The sequence below is a fragment of the Pithys albifrons genome, chromosome 20, assembly GCF_047495875.1.
Source record: "Pithys albifrons albifrons isolate INPA30051 chromosome 20, PitAlb_v1, whole genome shotgun sequence".
Taxonomy (NCBI): Eukaryota; Metazoa; Chordata; class Aves; order Passeriformes; family Thamnophilidae; genus Pithys; species Pithys albifrons.
The window spans coordinates 12,114,005-12,136,952 of NC_092477.1; the positions used below are offsets into that span (position 1 = coordinate 12,114,005).

General features: G+C 48.5%; 1 protein-coding gene across 6 annotated transcripts in view; it reads right to left on the reverse strand.

The window, feature by feature from the left end:
- Window positions 1-20,584, reverse strand: part of STRBP (spermatid perinuclear RNA binding protein) — a 49,800-nt gene extending 29,216 nt beyond the window's left edge. For 5 of the 6 annotated variants that reach the window (XM_071574328.1, XM_071574329.1, XM_071574330.1 and 2 more), the window contains exon 1: window positions 20,492-20,584. The gene's annotated coding sequence lies outside the window, so the exon portion shown is untranslated. The other variant, XM_071574326.1, reaches the window with a different exon arrangement.
- Window positions 20,585-22,948: the final 2,364 nt, after the last annotated feature.

Genomic DNA, 22,948 nt, shown 5'->3' on the forward strand with positions numbered 1-22,948 from the left:
ACATTCTAAGGCACTGCAGACGTCAGACCTTCGAGCAGCTCAGCTGAAATCACCCACACCGCCTGTGCTGCCCCTACACTGCCTCTCCCAGCACTCAGCACACAGAGGATCCTGTGAGAGCAGCCTCCTTGTACTAAACTGGGAAACAACCACCAGCACTGGCAGCAGAAAGCTGCAAATAAATGCTCTGTGAGAGAGCAGAGCAGAATAACAGAGCAGGTAATGTGAGAGAGGAAAGCATAAGCTCACTGCACAGCAAGACACTCCAGTCCTTGCTGAAAATTCCTGCTTTCCTTTCACTGCACATACTGTTGCATCAGCTCTCCAGCAACGTTTTGAAGCAATTGGAAAGCCAGTCAGTAAATTTCTGCAGCCTGACATATACTCAAACGTTTTCCTTTCCTCCTGTATGCCGACCCCCTCCTCCAGCAATATGGTGCTCATTGTGTGTCAGAGAATCCTGACACTGTGAGAGATTAAATGCATGTTCAGCACCAGCAGAGGGGCAGGTGAGATGACTTGAAAGCTGAGGAGATGCTCAGACCTCGGGTGTGACAGGGAGTAATTAAAATGTTGCCTCCCATAGAGATTTGCACACGACAGGGGAAAATGCAATGACAAATCCTACCTCCCTATTTCCCCAGTTAGGAAGAAATTAAGCAGGTTTGCAGGACCAGTAGCTTTGGCAGCAAGTGCCTGGCAGTTGGTTGTACCTCATACCACTGAATTTAGGGTGCAGAACTGGGTAAAACAAAAAGCCAGGCAACAAGAACACTGTGTAGGGGCCTGTCTGCTCCAGCAGCTGCAGATTGCCAAGGAAGAAACCCCAAGAGGGTTAAGCACAGTCATACTAAAAATACTTGGGAAAAGCAAGCTACTGAAAACCCTGCCTGACCCCACTTCTCATCACAAGGCTCTGTACCCACCGAGGTGTACTAACACTCTACCAAATTGCTTCCCAGAAGCAATCAAGGAGGGGGATGTCTTTTCACAGGACCAGCCTCTTCTCCTAAGAGTTCCTGAAAGCCAGGCAGGGCCAGCTGGGAGGCAAAATGAGCAAAGACCAGTGCTTTGGCAGTGTGTTCTGTGAGCTAGTCAAGCTTCTCCACAATTCACAGCCTTTCCTCATCTCCAGAACCAACCAGACGCTTTGCAAGGTCTTTTTGTTTTGTAGAGCAATAATAATAGTTTGAGTCAGCAGATAGAATACTAGAGAGACTTTTATGCAACGTGTTTCTAGATCATCTATTTCAATTTATTCTCTCTCCAAACTCAATTCCAGCTCTCTTCACCTACTCTTCTTCCCTGCCACTCCCACGTTTCTTATTTTCGGTCTGTTATCTCTGGTGGCTGTAGCTTGGCAATCCCAGGCAGAGAAGGGCCCTGGAATGCGTTGCTGACTTCAGCAGGTGCCCCGAGCAGCCTCTCCAGCCTCCCTCCCTCCCTCCCTCCCTCCCTCCCTCCCTCCCAACACTGTCACAAGCTGTTGCTTATCGGCTCGCACAGGGCACTGAAACAACAGGTGGGCACAGAGAGCTGGCTGGGCACATCCTGGTGCTCAGTAAATGCTGAGCAGGCTCTTGTCCAGAGGGCAAGTCTGCAAGACACATCAGGAGTCCTGGAAATAGACACTCCTCAGGGAGCAGGTCGGGATGTGCCTTCCAGTGTTTGAAAATCCCAAACAGACCAAAAGTGTGTGTTTCACAGCTACGATGGGGGCACAAACAGCACCACCTCTCCATACTCTGCCCTGAGCAGGCAGCACCTGATCCCTTGTTTTCAAGACAGGTTCAGTTTTCAGTGACAAGTAAAAGTTGGATGAAGGTATTTATGAATTTGGTTTCACCTGCCCTTTCTCTCAGCAGTGCATGGCTGAGTCAGGGCACAGAGAGCTGAACGACAAAGGGATCTTTATCACCAAATTCAGAAAGCTCAACAAACCCCCTGAAAGGTGAGTTGAAGCTGATATATGATGTCTTCCAAGTCATTAACGTCCTACGAGTATTTCAGAAACACGCACAGGAGTGAAACCCTAATTTAGTTCAGACTTTGAGAGAACATTTTCAACAAAAGCACTAAACAGGAGGGAGTTTACTATGAAAGTGTAGACACAATATACAGAACAAAGTACATCTGACAGCATGCAGAATTAAATTAAGGAAAACCAAAATCAAATCTGCTCCAACCATATGGACTAAGGCAGCACAACACAGCTCAGCACCAAATACATCAGAAAGCATTATAAGGAGTGAGCACCAATTCCATAAATCCAACAGCCTCATTCCAGTACCAGCCTCTAGCAGGACATTTGCTCCTGCATCCTCAGGGAAGTAACACCTGATGCCCAGCCTAAAAAGCACAACATTAAAATGTGTGGCTGTCTTACCCAGGGGCTGCCACCCACACTTGCAAGGAAACTTCTACACAAAGCTCCTTGCACCAACCAAGACCTTGCTGACCTTGAAAAAGTCGCTTTTGCTCTGCATCATGTGGCCCTAAAGTGTAAAAGAAAAGTAAATAGTCACTGTCTCCAAACCAGGTCACGACGGAGCCGAGCAGAGTCTGCAGAGTGGTTTAAAATGACTGGGGATTTGACACTTTAGGATTGTTATTAAAACACTGTGACAGTGTAGCAACAGTTCCATTAAACATCCCATCCTTCACAGAGGAAGTTTATGCTTTGGCACAAGACAAACGAAAAGAATTCCAGAGGAGGCTTTTGCAGCAGGAGATGTTCCTGCAGTGCAGCCCCAGGGACAGGCAGTGACACAGCCCGGAGGGGGAACATGCTCAGGTGCCTGTGGGGAGTGAAAGGGCAGGAGAGACAGGTACTGCACTCCATGGGGGCTGAAATACCACAGTCAGGAGCCTCTAGAAAGGAGACATGAACTCTGCTTGGCTTCCCAAGATACCCCTGCAGGGGCACCTGGCACGGAACGGTTACTGGTGCAGCAGAGGAGAGGAATTGGGGTTACTGGACACCAGTACCCCAAACCCTCCCTTCACTGAGCTGCTGCTCAGGCTCCTGGCCAGGCCAAGTAGAACACCATGAAAATTGGGGTTTAATGCTCCATCAAGAAGGCACACGCTGACAATGTTGAGCTGAAGCACTAAAACCACCCTCCACCCTGCTAATCTCCCTGACACAGTGTCTGCCCCTGAGAGGGGCAGGCTGCACCACCCCAGAGCAGGCAGCGCTGGTGTTAACACAGCACCAAGGTTGCTAATAACAAACCAACGAGTATCTAACACAGACCAAGGTGTACAGAAAAAACTAGAATTTATATCCTTTTCTGTGACCTTCAGAAGTCAGAACGAGAGGCTTGCAACTTCACACTGGAAGTTTATTTTAGCCTCTGCTTTGCATTCAGGAGACAGGTAATTTTTCGTCACACCACACAAAGTGCTGCTGAAAATATGTTGTGTTTTTTCTGCAGTATAATTTTATTGCTGGCCTTCTGCCAAGAGCCTTTCTGGCAGCATCTCCCACAGTTGGAAACTGTGTATCTGGGTCAGAAAAGACAAGCGGCTTTTCAGAACAGCTCAATACATTTGGCAGAGATGCTGATATTGTAATTGAACTCTTTCAGCAACTCTCTTTATGATGTACCCAGACACCAAACAAAACAAGATCTGCAGTGTTGATTAATGTCAAAATAACTGACAGAGAAATATCAAAATAGTTTTCCCTCATGTTAAAACTATCAACAAACCGAGGGGAACAGATAAGAAATACAATTTATGAGGATTCAGAGGAGCACAGGGCAGAGAAACCTGCAAAGCATGGCTGACCTGCTCCCTGTGCAGACATTCACCATTTAAAATCCCAACTCCCTGTGCACTGCACAGAACTTCCTCCTTCCCACCACAGGAAGAGAGATCCTGGCCACTCTCAGTCCCAGCAGCACTCTGGAAAGCAGTGCTGCCCTAACTCTGGGATACATATTTAATAAGGCTCAGGCTGCTGCCAACAATATGCTCAGCATCCAATTTCACCTGGAGACTGTGTATTCATAGGAGTTTCATTATTTTCCATGTAATGCATTTCCTGGCAAAGTTGCATCTGGGTTAGCCTTCAGAAAGCTGGAATTTTCCAGCCAAATGAATAATTACAAAGCAACAGTGCAGTTAAAAGCTGGAAAGGTACTTCCTCTGGCAAACTCTTACACTTCATACAACAAATACTTGAGTCTGGGATTACTCCTGCCTGTGCAGTTCTCACAACATCTCAAGCAAAGGCTCCTGTGCCCAGAGGTCTCTCGGGAGCATCCTCAGCCAGGTGAAGGGCAGGCACACACCTGAGAAACAGAGCTGGAACCTGGAACCATCAGAACAGGGGAGCCAAAGTCCCCCTGCAGGACCCAGAGCTCTGCCAATGCTCAGGGAGCAGCAGCTGCCCACTGTCAGCGTGGAGGGAGGCACTGGGAGAGCTCCTGGGGAGAATCCAGCTGTGCCCAGGCACAGACCCACAGCTGGGGGACCCTCGGGCCAAAGCTGCAACTGGGAATGGGAGAACATGTGGGTTCCCCTCCAGCCTGTGGAGCAAGGAATGAAAAACAGCCAACATAAATCACACTGGTACAGCAACTGAAGAAGTTGAAGAGCCCAAGCCAAGCAATTGCTTAGTCTAGATAATTGTATTAAGGTAAAAAGAAACAAGGATGTCAGAGCAGAGCTCATTTTTAGCTCCTGGAAAGAGGGTGAAGAAAAGATGGTCTAAGGGGAAATCATTACCAGCCTAACAGGAAGGTTAAAAAAGGAACAACAGAGGCACTGTGTGAGCACATACACAATCATCTGAAGAAGAAAATGCTCTATTTTAGATAGAATCACACCAGCCAGTCTCAGAAAGAAATACCATTAGTAGAAATAACTGCAGCTATTGAATTGTAATGTATAAGAACAAATACAGTTCTAGAAAGAATATAAATCCTTCTCCCTTGGGATTTAACCTGCTGCTGACTACTGAGGACAGGAAGATCAGGCTCACCAGGTGGTCCTCAGAGCACACACCAGCAGGTGATTTTTTTTACATAAATCTCCCTCCAGATTTTTCTCATGTTCCTGACACCTGCACAACCCCCAGCACTGCCAGGGCTACAGAGGGTCTCTAAGGAAACTCTCCTGAAGATGTCCTTGGTATGAGTGTCAGGATGCAAGACTGAGTAGAGCCCAAGTGCAAAACGATACAAAAACTGTCTGTTGACTCTTAAATCACAAATTGACACATGAACAGTTTAATGTTTTTGCTGTTCAGCCACTCAGAAATATCCAAAACTGAATCACCCATAAAACTGAGCACTACAGAAAACAGAACACCTTAAAGGGTGCATTTCTTGGCAGGTGTCTGGAAATAGTAAATTAAAAAGTCACAGATTGGATAATACATAAATAATGAATAGCAAAGTATTCATGTGAGACAAGGCAGAAACCACCACTGGATTCCCAATGTCTGTGAAATGCTAAATTCATTTCTGGCTTGTGACACCCTAACAAAGGCATTCCTGCTCTCCTGGCTAAACTGGACAATGGGAACCTGAAGCTACTTTGCAGTCATAATCTGACATGCACACTCAAAATTCTAACCCAGACTGCATTCATTTACAGCTGAAGAATTAATTAAATTAATAACAGGACTACATTACACTGAAATGATACTCACCATCTGCAATGTCATTTTTTCAGAGAGAGTGCTGGTTTAAGCAAAATTCTGGAGCTCTGCCTGAAATGACATCACATTCTCCAAAAGAGAATCACAGTTCTACCTCCTCCACCACACAGTGCCATGCTGGGCTGCTCACCATCCCAGCACTGAGCCCCTGCACATCCCCAACCTCCCCGAGCCTCCCACGCCCTGTCTCTGGTGGGCACGGCCCTACCTGGAGGCTCCTGTGCCCCACCACCACCATGGGACGCAGCCACCATGTCCAGGAGGCTCAGCACAGGGACAGTGCTTGCCCAGCACCTCCAGCTCCACCAAATAGCTGCAGTGCCCCAGTTTCCTGCTGCTGTGATTCATATCCCATAGAACATGGGATACTGCAGGTGGACCTGAGCTGCAGCCCAACAGCCACGGCTGGGATGGGCAACGGCCACCAAGGGGCCACTGCCACCAAACAGGGCCTTCTGCAGCACTGAGAGGCCACAGGAACACTCTTGGAACAGGCTGGAAATCATGGCAATCCCTAGGCTGGCCATGAATAAAAGTTAGAAAAGGCAACTAGAGAAGGAACTGTCCTGCAGTAACTCTGTATCTGCCAGTTTTGGTGGTTTGCACTCTCCATCAGTTCCATGAGGCAACAGCCAAGCAGTTGACTCCACCAGCTGATCCCTGCTCTGCAGCTCAGGCTAATGCATATCCTGGGAATTGTGAGCTGACAGGAAGGCAGCATGGATCCTAACCCTCTGGTTGTAAATAAATCGAGTAATTCTTACAAAAGCCCCAATGCAAATACATCTTCCAGAGTCACATTTTCCCAGTGTTTACACGGAGTTCCAGTTTCAAAGCATTAAGATGTTTTTAAGAACAGCTGCTCTCCTTCTGACTAAAATTTCAGCAACCTTCAGCAGTGAAATTAAAGCAAGTTTCTCCCCAAGAATTTCTTCCCCAACATCAGTATATACAGGCAGTGTGTTCCCAGCACTGCAAACCCACACTGGCTGCCGTGCCCAGCTGCCTTTCAGCCAGTTTAAACATTCATGACTCTCCACTGAAATGCATTTTCTAGTATGTCACTCTTGCTGCCTCAGTGACCTTTTTTTTAATTAAGGAGAGAAGATTTAAAAGGATTTGGAAGGGAAGACCACTAGACTCTGTGAGTACTGTGCAAAAAGCTCTTGTGCTCTCAGCCAATGCACGTCCTCCATCAGACTTTTCCCATGTTTTACTTCCACTGTGAGTCCTGAACAAGTTCAGGTTAATTTTTCACTTTCTGACTAATTGGCTGTTTTGTCAAAGACCACGTTGTCAAAGGTTCTGTGTTACTAAAAGCTTAAGGTTTTAAGTGGTTTTTCTTGCCATCTCTTGCCCATCCAACTGTGTTATTTGAAGTTTGATTCAACGTCAGAACATGTAATTCCACAGAAAGGTCTGAAACAGAATCTGTAACTCAACCCTGGGCTGTGTGGGGAACAGAAGTGGCTCTGTTGAAACCCTCTCCCAACACAGCACATCCCCCTGTGGCAGAGCAGGGGCTCTCTCCAGGGAAGGGCACCCTGCCTGCCACCCATTTTCAGCCTCAGAACACAATTATTTACCTCAAATGCACAATAACCCTACCAAAAGATTTGAATTAGGTTATTTTGGCAGGAAAAGTAGCAACAACATCCATCAAAGCAAAACACCCCACACAGCACTGTGTGAGATGGCAGAGAAAGAACCCTCAGTCTGACACTGGTGACCCAAGTCCACTGTTTGTCTTGGACAAGACTTGGCAGTAGGAAGTCCCAGCTTGGGCAAGAGGAAGCAAAAGAGCCACAAATACATTTAGAGATTTACAAAATTCATAAATAAAAACAAAAGTCCTATTGCCCTGGAAAATCAGGAGTCTAAAAATACTTTCAGTGGGCTCAGCCCAGCATCCTCTGGCCTCAGCAGATCTCCACTGCACTCATGTGCTGTCAGAGCTGCCAACTGCAGTTGCAAAACTCATCTGTTATTCCTCTCTCCAGTTCACATGGCACAGGACAGGTTTGGGAAGGAAAAAAGGCAACTTTAGCAGGGACCAGCCATGGTGCAAATGCTCAGCTGGAAGACCACGAGCCAGGCTACAAAATCAATTTCTCAGTGTAAGTTACATCTGTCAGTCTTATCCTTAGGAGCTTCCTGAGAGGAGTAATGAATTCCACAGACTCTTTTTGTTTGCTTATTTTTAACAAGATGTTGAAATCAAAAAATTCACCACAATTAGGTGTCTCCAGTATCTTTGGAGAACACAACTGTGCTAAGTAGGTGTTGTTACACTTGAGAAGCTACATTCAATCTTTTTCTATCTTTTGAATTTCAAATAAAGTCTGGGAGAAAAAAAAGAAGCTGTCAGGATAAATGTGCCAATCCCTGTGGATGGCATTTTGAAGACCATGGACAGAACTTTGCTGGTTTCACCTCCTTCCATTTCCTGTAGGGCTCTGAATTAATTTCATTTCTCCTTACAGATAATGATGTCCTCCCACTGCGTCACTTGCAACAGCAGGAAAGACACTTTTACCTGCTAAAGAAGCTTCCTTGGTCTTTGCATTCACCACCATTTGGATCAAGTCCCCAACGTCAGACCTTGTCCTCTGTCAGCATCAAGCAGCAAATCCCTGACCAGCAGGAGAGCACCAGGAGCCTCCTGGAGGCAGCCCAGGAGCCACAGGAGCTGCTGCCCCGTGAGCGTGGGGAGCCTGGGGGGGTGTGATGGAGCTGCTGCAAACCCCACTCTGTCCTGTCCAGCAGCAAACAGCCTGTGCCAGCAGGAGCAGCACTCAGAGCCCTCTGCTCTGCAGGGAGGTCAGGGCAGCAAAACTCTCAGTTCCCCTGACAGGGGCAGAGCTGCTGCTCCTGAAAGCCACACTGAAGGGGTTTATTTTGTTTCTCTGCAGAAGCTGCACTTGGGAAGCCCCCACCTGTCAGGGTGGGAGAGCACAGGGGTCCAGATGCAGAGGGCAGGACCAAACCTGGGATTAGAAACCACCTCCCTCACAGGCTGAGGGTGTTCCTCGAGTGAACAGTGGGATGGAAACGCTTCCACCCCTCCGGGAGAAGTGAGAAGGAAACCAGATTAGAGTGTAAACGTTTTTATTGCCTGCTTAGTCCCCTGTGGAAGGGGAGTCCCTGTCAACACCATCACTGAACTCTGCTCTTGTCAGCACAGGAACCTCCCCCTGCTTTTCAGTCTAAACCTGTACTTTTAGTGGTCTAAAAATGCCAGGTTATGAGGTTATAATGCCACCAATGTAGCACAGTCCACAGTTCAAACAAAATTCAGCTCTACAGCCTGAAAATTTTGTGTTGATTAGAAAAATCCTTCTTAACAAGATACATAAATGCTTTGTGCACTGACAGAGCACTTGGTTCTGCTGGTTTGTGAGTTTTCACTTTGCACAGCTCCTCTGGTGTGCAAACAAGTCTCTGTATTGGGCCTTCCCAGTGATATTTGCAAACTCCCACACTTTGCTGCCACAGGACGTTCAGAAATGGTTCTTACTGGCCTCTAAAAGTTAGTTCCTAATTAATTAACTGCAGAAATACATTAAAGAAAACAAGGTAAAAGAACATTCTTGCAAATGCTTCTCGCTTGTTTTGAGAGAAACAAAAAGTAGTTAAACCTAGCTAAGACTTTTTCACTGAGGATTCTGCTCTAAAGCCCTTAGAACTCCCTCAGAGCAGCAGAACTGGCAGCACAGGGCAGGGCTGTCCCTGAAATCCAATGCACAAACATCACCAGGCAGTTTCACACTTCTCTGAGGCAAAACCCAGAAGTTAAATTTAGAATGATGATTTCTGCAGGCACTCAGATGTTTCTCTTCTAAACCTCTAGAAATTGCAAATTACAACTTGGCAGACTTTAAACTGACCCAGTCTTGTGCAATCCAGACCAGGATCTGTCCTATTACTCTGCAGAACTTGGGAGAAAAGCATCATGCCTTTGAACACATGGTTTCAGTGACAGAGACCTTCCACCTATCTCTGTGTTAAGATTGGAACTTAAGCAGTGGTTTTATTTGTTGGAATATTGCCATGAAAGTTCAAAGCTAACAGAGGAATCAGCATTATCCCCATGGAAGGGTAAGCACAGTTTGGTGCAGAACACACTCACAGAACTGCAGTCAAAGTGGCTGTGGTCCTTTTGGTCCAATTACCACGGGGAGAATACACTGCATTTCTAGGCTGTTAAATACTGCAAGGAGATACAACAAAAGCAGGCACGTGTCACCAAGGGGCTCTGTGGAACTGGCAGTCCCTGCAAGTTCACCAGCAAAGTCTGCACCCACCCAAGAGGCAAAGTGTTTCTTCAGCACCATGAACAATGAAGTGAATGGAACAGCTCAGAGGTAACAAACCAAAGAAATCTGGGAAAGTACTTCTCCATCTCCCAGTAACCAGCCAGTACTGCCCTTCTCCCACTGCCACCCTGGGGGAGATGGAACCTCCATGCTGGACTTAGCAGGGACTAAAAAAACTCTATTCAGTCTCTCCCATTCTGATTACAGAATCAAGTTTCAGTGTGCTTTTATTACAAAAACCCCAAAATCAGACCTGAGGTACACACACAAGAATTCCACACCACTTCAAACATTACTGCTGCAATTGCTGTAATGGATATAAATGTTTGCATTTAGCAGAGACCCCAGTGCTTCAAGAGACTTGCCCAGTGCCCCAGTAAAGCTGTGGCAGGACTTGGAAAAGCAGTTTTGCATTTGCTACACACCCCAGCAATCCTCTCCCCCCTTTTCCTGAGGCTTCATTAGTTTAATTTGGGCAGACACTGCATCCCTGGCTGCCTCTGCCACCCCCTCTCCTGCAGGAGCACACCCTTCTCAGGGGTCAGCCTGGCAACCTGCCACAGGAAACGCCTCACAACAACTACCTGGGCATTCAGGAGATACAAATTAGCAATTCAATATCCCAATAAGCTCTCATTAAACTCAGGAATCCAATTCACAACGTGTCCTCCTTTCAGGCATCACATTTTTTGAGCACTCTGCTCTTTTGAAAGTCAAACTGAGGTGGACTCAGGAACTTTGTGTCTTTTTCCAGGGAGGACAAAGGAGCCCCTCTTTGTCAGGCAGCAGGACACACACAGTCAGTCCTCGGGAAGAACAGGAGCAGAACAAGAACAGCATTTCAGGGCACTAGTAAGGGACCAAGCCTTTCTGCAAGGTAAGAGGAAGCTTTGCAGCCTTGCTCTTTAAAGCAGCTCCTCAGCACTGAGCATCTCTGGACACCAAATTCTACCACATTGTTTGGCTTTGAAGGAAAAACCCTCAATGCAGCTGTCATTGCAGTTTGGTTTTTCTAGAGCTTTAAGAGACACAGAAACTGGCTATGGAGGATAAGGGAGTTCATTCTTCTCTACCTCTTAAACAAAAAAACCAAGCAAACCCCCCAGCCTTCACACTAGATATTAGGTGGTCCAAAACACCCAAACAGTAATGAGAAGGATGGAGGGTCTGAGAGCATCTCTCTGACATTGGGAGCTCCTGGATGACCAGAAGTGCAGATGTCACCCCAATCCCACCCCTCAAACAAGGTCTCCAATCAGCTCCACACTAAGCCCCAGCCATCCAACAGCAGTTTGTAATTCCTGTGAGTTCATTCAGGATGGCTGCTTTGATCCTAGACCTTTCCAGGAGATTTTTCAAACCTTTAGAGTATTTTCAGCTGGAAAGGACCTACAATGATCACCAACTGCAACACGAGAGCAGCACAAATAAAAAAGCAGAGCAGGGAAAAGGAAAAAGAGGGGAAGTACAGCAAATCCTGCACTCCTCAGCTCTCTGCCAAAATTCAGTTTTCTATAGACTGTGCATGAGACTCACTGCTGTGCTGTGTGATGAGGGCAAAGGGAGCTCATTGAGACAAGGTGCACCTGCTCAAACTGGCACTAGAACTACTGCAAAGCAGTGGTGCCCAGCACAAACAGAAAGCAAGTCTTTGTTCTTCTGGCACAAGAGGACTCCTTCACTGCGAGTGCCACATACAGCTCAAGCCTTTATAAGCAAAAGAAAAGAAGCTGGGCAAGGGATTTGTATGAAAATAAAGATTACAGATGGCAGTGAGAAAGGAAATGGTGAACGTACCAGAGAGCCCCATGCCCAGCCAAGCTCTGCCCCAGCAGTCCTCCCTCTGAAGGAGAACTGCAAGGAGACATCCTGAGCCAACAGTTCCTGCAGCAACTGCAGAAGCACCAGTTCAGTGATACTCAGAGCCTGCAGTAACTGCAGAAGCATCAGTAAGTGGATACTCCAGCAGGAACATTTGACAGTGTCACCTGCACTCACCCCACCTCCCTGGGCAATCCATTGATCCCAACCAGCTGAGCTCAACTCTGTAGCTGCCCATTTCTCTGCAAACACTTCTGGAGCCTCTTTACCCTTAACATCCCTCCAGTTCACTTGTTCCCCTCCCAAATTTCACGGAATTTGACACAGGCACGAGAGGAGGTTTGGCAGACACGGTGCTGGAAGGGACTGTGCTCATGGGGCTACTGCAAGTCCTCAGGGAGGGTGGAATGCTGTTATGACAAAGGCAAGGGGCTGGTGCTGCACCACTAAAAGCACACTTGGAAGCATCTCAACAGGAACCAAAACAGAGGTTTGTTACCACCCAGCTGCACAGGGAGAGCAGGGCCAGCTGTAACGTGGGTACTGTAACACTGATGTGCAGAGGCCTATTAAGGAACAAAACACTGCACCTCTGCACTGGGGACGTTTCTCAGCTAAGAACTGTCAGTCACTGAAGGATGTTTAGGGCAGGACATCTCTTGTTACCCTTTGAAGAACCTGCTGTAGATTCTCAACAGTCACAGCTTCATCAATTCCATATAAACACCCTTTGCAAGAGTTTTCCCTTAACTCTGCAGTCCTACTTTGTCTCACACTGAAAACTTGGCATGAAGCTCAGGCTCCTGACCCACAAGAAGTTCAACAACACTGCTCGTTTGTTTTCAGAAGGGTCAGGAAGTTTCCAGTTTCAGGCTCATCAGCGCTGGGGGTGGAGAGGAGCACTGTGGACAGTCACAGCTCAGGGACATGCAGTGTCCAACCCCTCTGCAAAGCACAGACCTGTCACAGAGGCACTTCCTGAACTGCTCTTTATTCTATTACATGAGGCCACATCCACAAAACCAGATTTTTGGTCAAGAGGTCACCACTTACATAATCCTGACTCCTACCTACCTGCTTTGAACAATATCCTTTATCTCCTGGGCTGACAAAGGGGAAATGACAGAATTCCCTCAAAGATACAGCAGACTGTATGAAAACAGTGTAAAAGAATCTCATTACCACACTAATGGGAGTAGAAAAGAAACATAAAGGCAAACATATTTTGTTTTTATCTTTGTGCCTTTTATCATGATTGTTTCAGATAGCACCATCACTATTGTGACAGTTGTTTCTTCCAAAATGTGAAGAAGTACGAAATCTAAAGTGGAAAAGTGTCTTAGAAGTTGTTAAAGCATCAGCATGCAAAGATGAGTTTAGATCAAATTTATTCCTTAGCAGGCTAGTTTTGAAGGAATAAAGAGTACAGTTCCAGACAGCCACCTTTTAATACAAATTAATATTAAAAAGTTACTTATTTAGCAACTACAAACAGAGTCAGGTTTCACATAATTTGCTAAGACTACAAAGTCAACCAAATCTTTAAATTGTTGCAAACACCCCAGTTACAGGAGGTTCTTATGCAGCTCCAAGGTGGGAGTCATGATTCTTTTCTCTTACACAAATTTAGACAACTGTGTTCTCTCTCCAGCCTCCTGGCCATCTGTAGAGATGAGGAGGTGTGTACAGATGTGGGCTCAGAGCAGAACAAGCTACTTCTCTGAGCTCATATTTTTGGCAGTCACCAATTTCACCCTCACCCACCAGAAGCAGAGAAGTTATCAGTTTTGTCTCCCCCCCTTTCCCAGTGTTTGCCTTTCTTCCTGGCTTTTCTAGAACACTTGTCACCATATTTACCAGAGTACAGTTATCACTGGTTTTAAAATAACAGGTTTCTCCAAGACAGATATTTCAGATCTTTATAGGGGAACTTCAGACACAAAGTAATTAAATTGTGTGGTAAATCAGCAGCAGGACTTGAAAAGGGGCCAAACTCCCCTAATCAATACTTGCAGGTTAATCACCAGACACTTTGCCTGGATCCCAGAGCTGCTCAGTGTCTGGCAGTGAAGGGTTTTACCCACTGGGTTTTTAGCAGTGTCCAGTTTGAGAGGGAACACTCCCAGTTACCCTGAGTGCCCCACCCGTGGCCAGCACTGCATTCCCAGCCTGGTGCTGCCCTTTAAGGGCACCCAAATGGCACAGCTGAGCACTTTAAAGGAACAGATTAAGTCTCTGTATGATGGAGGACTTGGACAGCATCACTGGGTAACCAAAGAAGCCCTAATCTGTTTGCCAAGTCCAATTATCCAGACATCAAATCAGGAGATCATGAAGCATTAGAACCCTAAATAACTGCTCACCAAATGGCTTTAGCTCTCTGAAAAGAGACCCTGGGACATGGAAAAGGGTCCTTCAAAGCAGAGGTGGGGAGAAATCACTCCTTGGGCATTTATGCCTCTCATCCTCTGCTGAGCTAAACCAGTTAAAGAGTAAAGGGGAAGAGACTGGAGCAGAAATCCAAATGTTCTGTGTCTGTATCTATGCATTTACAAATTCCAGCAGATACCTGAGATTACATCTGAGATCTCATTTCTCAGTTTAGCAAAGGTCTTTGAAGCAAACAAGATGAGCCCACACTCCTTCACTCCAGTGAAGGCACCAGCTACAGAAGGTTTTCAGGCAGGATTTCAACCTGGTTTACTTAAGGTGAAAAGAAAACATCTCCAGTTCTCACTGCAGTTATTGTTCAGCAAAGATGCCAAGAACTGAGGCCATACAAATTTCTCCTCTTCTTTGTTTCACAGTGTTTAGAGTTACAACATTCATCTCAAGTGTTGCCCATTAACAGAAGATCCCACCTAAGCACATCTTTCATGTCTTTATATAAAAGAAGAAAACCAAAAATTAGCCAGTCAGGTCTCTAGAATTCACCTTGTGGTAAAGTACAACCAAACCCGAAATGCCTCTTACTCATCCACTCCAGATTAGTCCAGGCTTGGCCCTGGGCTGCACGACCACAATAGATGGCATTATGGGGCCAAACACTTCCCAGATTTTTATGGGTACTTTCCATTCCTCAATTTTCTCTACAAGCATTTTATGGTCTTTCATATTGTCCTTTATGGATTCCTTTGCAACCCCTTCAACTTTCCTACTTGGAGATCCATGTTCTCTACTGGTTCCATCACACCACAGCCCCCATCTTTGCACTGGCTGGGTGTGTTCTCTGGTACTTCCCCCCCCTGAGGTCACAGGCTGTACACCTACAGCTCCCCCTTCTATTCCATTAAATTCTATTCTTTCCATTCAAGTAAATGTCCCAAAATTGTCACATCACACACACAGCAATCAGAGGACCAAAGTGGAAAAGCACTAAGTGCACAGAGGCTGAGAGAGCACACTGTGATCCTCCAGGATCCACCAGGACTTCCCACAATCCACAGGGACAGGACCCTTCTCCTTTAAACACAGACCAAAAGAGGTGTATCAGTTTCACAGCACCACTGAGACTGGACTAACCCATTTTTTTGGCAAGCCCTCAGGGTGCTGGGTGCCCAAAGGTCCCTGCCCACAGCCTGGGCCTCTGCAGGGACAGGTTTGCCAAAGCCCCTCTGTGGGAACACGACCCAGCTCCCAGGGCAGGGGGGCTGGGCCTCCCACTCCCCTGGGGGCTCTTCTGCTTCTGCAGGAGGCAGGTGCTGCCAGCTGGGAACTGGCAGTAGGGAGGATTCCGTCTGGGGTTATCAACCCAGAGCAAGAGCTCAGGGGAAACATTTCCCCAGGGAACATCATCCCTGTGTCTCAGGGAACACCAAACACTGGAGGGCCCAACACTTGACACGCTGTGCCAACAATCCAATCTGCTGGGTGACAACTCAAACCAGGAATGTGTTCAGTGGAAGTGTCTCCCCTCCCAAGAATCAGAGAAAAAAGAGGGAGGTAAAAGCCCTAAACTCAGCCTGCCCTTTTCTGCTCCTGCTGGGGGGCAGTTTCTATGAGGCAGCACCAGTTTCTCACCACTGAGTTCATTTACTGCCAAGCAAAGTGTCAAGTTCTGCTTCAGTCACTGTTTCACTTCTTCAGAGTTTAAGGTCTCAAATCTAAACCCACTCTGGTTTGTAAGATTTCCTCAGGTTCTGTGATCTCTCATGGCTACCCACAAGTAACAGTGTTCTTCCCAACCAGATATCCAAACATTTAATTTTTCAATACAGTCAATTTAGAGTGAGTGCACAAAAAGAACAAGAAGCAGCAAAATTTAATTTACTGGGATAGCCATACACACCCCAATTTTATTTTCCTTTTAAGCATACAATTAAGAGAAATTCAATTCCCCTGTGTAGGCATTACATGAAAGAGAAACATTATTGTAAGAAGAGCTCAGTACTGTTGGTACACAAACCCCACGGCAGATAAATTAGACCTTGGGAAAACAGCATATAATTTACATTTTGTTATGTCAATCACCAGTAGCATCTTAAATACCATGCCAGACCACAACACAAGGGAACTAATGTAAATCAACCCATGTGGCAGGATCACTTACGTTTCCACAATCCAAGAGATCCTCTAAAAAGGATTTCATATCATTATTCCTCTTCAACATCCATTTACACCTCTAATGTACCAGCATGCTACAACAATATTGTACTACAAGAGTTACACAGTTCTGCATAGTTCTAGAAAAAATGAGGTAAAACAATGGCCCTAATTAATCCCTGGCCTTTAGCAGTTGAGAAGGTTGGGGTTTCCAGCCAGCTCAGCTGCATTTTTTGATCACCAGAAACATAAGGTAATTTAGCTACAAAATAAAGCCCAAAAATCCAAAGAGCAACATGTTTACTCACTCATAAAATTTATAAGAATTCCTTGCAGGTTTTTGTTAAGTGACATGAATTGAGGCTTTTAAAGAAGTTCAGTAGGAACACTGTCCCTCTGTGAGCTGACACAGCCACAGACTGTGACTGTTCTGTCATCAGTGCTCAGTGAAAAACCTGCACATAGGAAGGAAAAACTGCACAAGTGCCAAGAACTGCAGAAGTACAACTGAAAAAATATTGTCTTTGGCCTTGTAGGTTGTATCAATTATTGCTTTTAACAAGAGATATCAGCAAAATCAGGTGAGGCAGTTCATGCCTCTGCTTCCTTAAACATCAAGTACAAAGTTTCTGTTTGTCAAATCACGCTGTGAGTGTAACAAATGTCCTCAAACTCTGGTTTCTACAGAGAGGTTTGAGACTTAAAATTTTTCTGCTCTCTAAATCTGTATCAGTTTCTCATGTTGCTTTAAACAGGAATTTTCCTTTTGGTTTCATCCCTGCAGCACATTCAGCAGCAATGCAATCCTCCCTTGCCAAGACTGCTGGGCTACAGCAAATCCAGGGCACTCCACCAGCCAAGTGCTCCTCATGTGGGTGTTGTTGTTGAAGTCCTCCCTCCCCCAGGCCCACTGAGTGAGGTACAGACCCCAAAATGCCACGCTGGGCTCTGCTGTTGGCATGGTGAGAGACACCATAAATCCAAGCTCAGCAGGAGCTGGAAGGGAGCCCAGGGAGGTGCTGCCTGACCTGACCCTCTGCAGCCTCGCCCAGCATCTCCCTCAGCGACCAGAACCTCCCAGGTACCCCCTCACTGCTCCCAGGGCTCCCCTCACCCAGCCCAGTCTATGAAATACTCAAACTCCACAGTTCCACTGTTTCCATATTCACACTGACACACACTGGCCACTTGTAGGTGCCTGCACATCACCCCAGCCCAGGACAAACTTCTGTCCTCTGTTATAACAGCCAAACATGCCCACGGTGGGTTTTTACACACTCAGAATCTTGTTACCAGCCAGAGCCTTTCCCTCCCTCCTTCCGGCATGGATGAGCTCTTCAAAGAGCTCTATTTACATGCCAAGTTACAAAGTTCAGCTGCTTCCAAAGCAACATGGAAAAACTGCAGCTTTTATGATTCCACAGTGAGGTTTTTCACAACATGAAGCAGCTTCTTTCACTACCTTTTTTTTTGTAGATTTTTTTTTTAATTTCCAAACAAGATTTCACAGTTCAAACTCCCCAAAATCTCAGTCCACCCACAGGCCTTTCAGGAACCGAGGGGTTTCAAATGAGAGTTCTGTGACCTTCAGCATCATGTTCCTGAATGAACATCCATGGGAAACCTGCTTATAGGTCAGAAACAAGGGTCACCAAAATCCCCACATCCACTGGAGCCTAAACTGTTTCTCTCATGTTCAGGCCTGGCATGGCCTGCCTTGTGCCATCTTCTGTTGTACCTTTCCATTGCTTACCCTTCTTCTCGTGCCTCTGAGCCTCTGGTATGGAATCAGTTGTGTCTGAAACTCCCTCCCCTGGGACAGTCCTCAAGGCTGGATTGGGTCACTTCAGCACCTTCCCCAAGAGATACCCCGGGGCTCCCCCAGCCCCCAACACACAGGTATTTCCAGGTGGAATCTTTCTCCAGTTTCCAAGAAATTAAGTCATAGATTTCCACCCCATATTCAGCCCATCAACCACGTGGAGCAAGAACTGGCACTTCATCAGCATCTTCTTTGTGCAGAGATGTGGAGATAAGCAGGAACAACTAGTCTGGATGAACAGCCCATGCAAATAAAACCCCTTTATATAAAATCAGGACTAACAAAATCAGCAACACTGGAGATTCTGTTTGAACTACCCAAAGCAGCACCAAACTGGCACCATCAGTGATGAGATTCTGAGAAACAGAGAACTGAGGGCATTAAAACCTCACTATTAGCAAACCTTATCCACTCTTCACATCTCTCCATTCTACACCAACACAAAGCAAAGGAAAACGATTGGCAAGTCCAACCTCCTAAAAACGACCAGGAATTCAGAAGCCACAGTCAGGCAGTGTCTGCTGACATGGATTTCTCCCTTCTCTCTACACCAGCAGGAAATAACACACTCAACTTTTCCACCTTTCTGATGGCCCACTGAAGAGGTGCCTGTTTAAACTCTTGGAAAACACTTTTGCTTTTCAGAGACCAAGAGCAATGACCTTGTGCACACACAGAGCAATGCAGTCTCTCCAGAGGCTGCCAGGCCTTCCTCCCTTCCCATTCCCAAAGTTTTTACAGCCTCCCCTCCAAGTACAGACAGCACTGCTCCATCCTCCTTCCTTCCTTCCTCTCTGCTGCTTCCTTTGGGTCTCAGAAATGGTTACCACATCTGAAAATCAAAGAAAACTAGACCAAGTTTTGCAAACAGTCCTTTTTTCTCCATTCTTTCTAAGGATGTTAAAAAGTATTGTGCATGAATAGAGGAAATATCTTCATTTTCTGTCTTTACCCTACAAGGCCAGGCTTCAAATGCTTGCTAGAACACCCAGCTACTTTAAATTAAGTTAAATAGCCCAGCTATTTTAATGAACTTACAAACATTTTTTGGAACTGGAGAGCTGACATACCTGATATTCCTGACAAGAAACCCCACTTAAGGCTGTTTCTGCTTTAACCACACACAGCATTTCTGAGTTTTCCAGGACAAAGCATGATAAACTTTTAAAAATTGTTAACAAACTATAAGACACAGATAAAGAAAAAAAATAATTCAGACACATCCAGGACCCCCCCACTCACACATTTTCTGTTCTGCCATACCCTGTGCAGGAGCTGTTTGGAATGTTTGCTCTCTTGTTTCTGTAAATCACATGGCACCATTTTCAGAGCCATGTAAATAAATAATAAGACATTTAGCCAGACAATACATATTTCTGCTTTGACTAAAAACTCCAGTTTTGCTCTGCTCAGTAGCCTGTGTGTCACTCTCTGCTTATTCCTCTCCTACTCTCACTTGCAGCAAAAATAGCAGGTTAATGATTGTCACAATCCAGCGCACAGCGAACCCGGCATGAAAGAGGAAAAAACCCAAACAAACCGTGACCCAAAACACTGCTGAGTGTCCCCAAAGCCGGGAGCCCGCTCAGCCCCGGGAGCGGCCCCGCAGCGCGCCGGGGACAGCAGCGAGGGGACGGCAGCGAGGGGACGGCAGCGAGGGGACGGCAGCGAGGGGACGGCAGCGAGGGGACGGCAGCGAGGGGACAGCGCTCCGGCCCCGCCGCCACCGGCGCGCCCCGGGGCAGGTAAGGCACCCCGCACAGGTAAGGCGCCTCTGGGACAGGTAACGCGCCCCAGTTCCCAGCACAGGTAACATGCCCCGGCACAGGTAGCGCGCCCCATCACAGGTACCCCTCCCCGCACAGGTAGCGCGCCCCAGCACAGGTAGCGCGCCCCAGCACAGGTAGCCCTCCCTGCACAGGTAGCGCGCCCCATCACAGGTAGCGCGCCCCGCACAGGTATACAGCCCCATCACAGGTAGCGCGCCCCAGCACAGGTAGCGCCCCCCAGCACAGGTATACAGCCCCATCACTGGTAGCGCGCCCCAGCACAGGTAGCGCGCCCCGCACAGGTATACAGCCCCATCACTGGTAGCCCTCCCCGCAAAGGTCCCGCAGCCGGCGGAAGGGCCCCCCTCCCCGCTCGGTGCCGCCGAGCCCCCCCGCCCGCGGCCCCGCGCGCAGCAGCGCCCCCGCCCCGCGCGCCCCCGCGCCGCGTCCTGCCCTTGCCTGCTGCCCGCAGCGCCCGGCGCGCGGTCGGAGCGGCCCCGGGCACGGCCGCCCGCCGCCCCGCGCCCTCCCCGCCGCCCGCCCGCCTCACCCCGCTCGGCGGCGGCCCCGGCGCGGCCCCGTCCCGGCGGCGCGGCCCCGTGCGGCTGCTCCGGCTCCGCAGCGCCGAGCGGGGCTGCGCACGTGACCGCGCCCCGCGCGCCCATAGGCTGCGGCTGCCGGGCCCGCGCCCGCCCCTCGCCCGCACCTGAGCGCGCCCCGCGCCGGCCGCGCCGCCTGCGCCAACGGCGCCCGCTGCGCCAACTGCGCACGGCAGCCCCGCGGGCCCTGCGCCACCGGCGTAGCGCGCCCGGCACGGCCCGGCCCCACCTGCGGCCGCCGCGCCCCGGGGCCGCCCCGGCGGGGGCCGCGCTGCAGCGCCGAGCGCCCCGCAGGGTCTGGGCCGGGCCGAGCCTGGAGCGCCGCCCGCGCACAGCACCCCCGGGGAGGTCGGTGTGCGCTACGGACTCTCCGTAGTGTCGTCAGCGCGGCCGCCGCACCTGAGGGCGCCGCTGCGCAAACGGCGTAGGCTCGAGCGCGCGGCTGAGGGCGGGCAGGTGTGTGAGGGCAGGGCCCGCCCCGGGGGCACCGGGCATGGTCGGGCAGGAACAGGACCCGCCCCGGGGGCACCGGGCACGGCCGAGCAGCGGTGCCGGGGTAGGGCCCGCCCGGGGGCATCGGGCACGGCCGGGCCTGCCGGCGGCGCCGGTGCCTCGGCGGAGCGGCCTCAGGGCAGCGCTGAGGGGCGGCAGGACCGCGGCCCCGCACGGCCCGGCCCGGCCCGGTGGGCTCTGCACCCGCAGCCGAGCCCACGGCAGTGCGGGAAGGGCAGGAGCCGAGCCCAGCCCACGGACAGCGTTTCCGTGAGAGCCGGGCCGGTCCCCGTGGCATCCCCGCGGTTGTGTCTGGGCAGGGACAGTGCCGGCAGCCCCGGGGGGTGCTGTTCCCTCATCCCCGGCCTTCTCTCCAAGGCAGCAGCACCCCAGGGCTCCAGGAGCTCTCGGCTCCCGGGGCTGGCGCTTCCCAGGCCCCGCAGGTGCCTGTTCAGGGCAGACCTGCAGGGGGGCCAAGAGCTCCCAGCACTGCTGTTCATCAGACTCCAGAGAGGCCCTGGCACTGCTCAACCTTTAGGTACGAGGAGGGAGGTCGAGTCTGGTGTGTTATTTCTTCTTTGGGTGTAGATTCCATAGAACCTTTATGGAACGTCATATTCCTTCAGCATTCCGCGTGCTCCAACACTCAAATGGCCCAATATACTCAAATGATGCCTCAGAATTCCTGCCAGGTTTTCTGGGTTAAGAGCCTTTTCAAACTCAGCTCTCAGCATACACGGCAGGTGTATTTGATATCACATTTTACACTTTTCAAAAGTGATTTTATACAGGCTGTGAAGATGAAAGACTGCTGAGTGGGGAGCTCTGCCCCAAAATAATCAGTACACAACGTGCAGTGCTGAGGCAGCCTGGGAGGGAACTTTGGCCAAAGGCTGTAGGATCAGGAGATTGGTGGTGCTGAAGTGAAACAGTAACTGTCAATCAAAGGAGTGATTTCAGCATTACAGTGGAAGCCAAAGCACGTGTGTGCATTAATAACTTTACAGGCAGTAAGAGGTCCAGCTTGTTCCAATTTAATTTATATTTTGTGTACTCCTTTGCAAGCCCGTGGCTGAAGTGTCACCCTGGTTGTGAACAGACACAGCTCTGCCTTTGTAACAGGCTTTTATCTCGTCATGTTTGAGGATTGAAAGGAGACACAAATATGAGGAATATCAGTTACTGCTTTCATGTCTGGAATCGAGAGATTTCAAAGCAGTGAATGAGTTTAGCCAAAATCTCCTGTGTGACCTTAAAACATGAGTGTGGGCCTTGAAAAGAGACAGAAGATAATGGCTGGAAATCAAGGACTGGTCCAAGGACTTCACGTAAGAACGTGTTTATTTGGAATTAATTACAGCAAATAGAGAGACAGCACAAATACAGCCCTCAGAAAGGCAGCTGGGGGATGGTGGGATGGGAAGGTGGGAAATGGGTGGGTGTGCAGTGCAGCTGGAAATGGAGTGAGGAGGGAAAACCTGCAGGAGATGGCACCTCAGGTAGTGGAGTTATTGCAGAGGTAGAAGAAAGATGTTTTCACTTGTGGTCTGAGTGAAAACTTGAGTTTTTCTGTTGAGTTCTCCCTTGGGCTAATGATTTGCCAAGGGCAAAAACACAGAGGAAAGGGGATTGATGGATTAATTTAGAATACAGGGGATTGGAAGAGCTTTGGTGCTGCAGTACAAGGATATAAATTTAACAAGGAAAAGAACATCTGAGGTTTGGAAAAAAAGTTAACATCTGTCTTTAGGCTTCATGGAATAAAAAGGAAGAAAATTGAATGTATAGCTCTAAGTCAATAAGAGATAGGGATTGAATTGTGCCAAAAGGTACATGGAATTAGAGCTGCCTTGATGAAAGTTGAGGTAATTAGCAATAATTATGTTTGTTCTTGGCATAGAAAGAATTATTTTTTA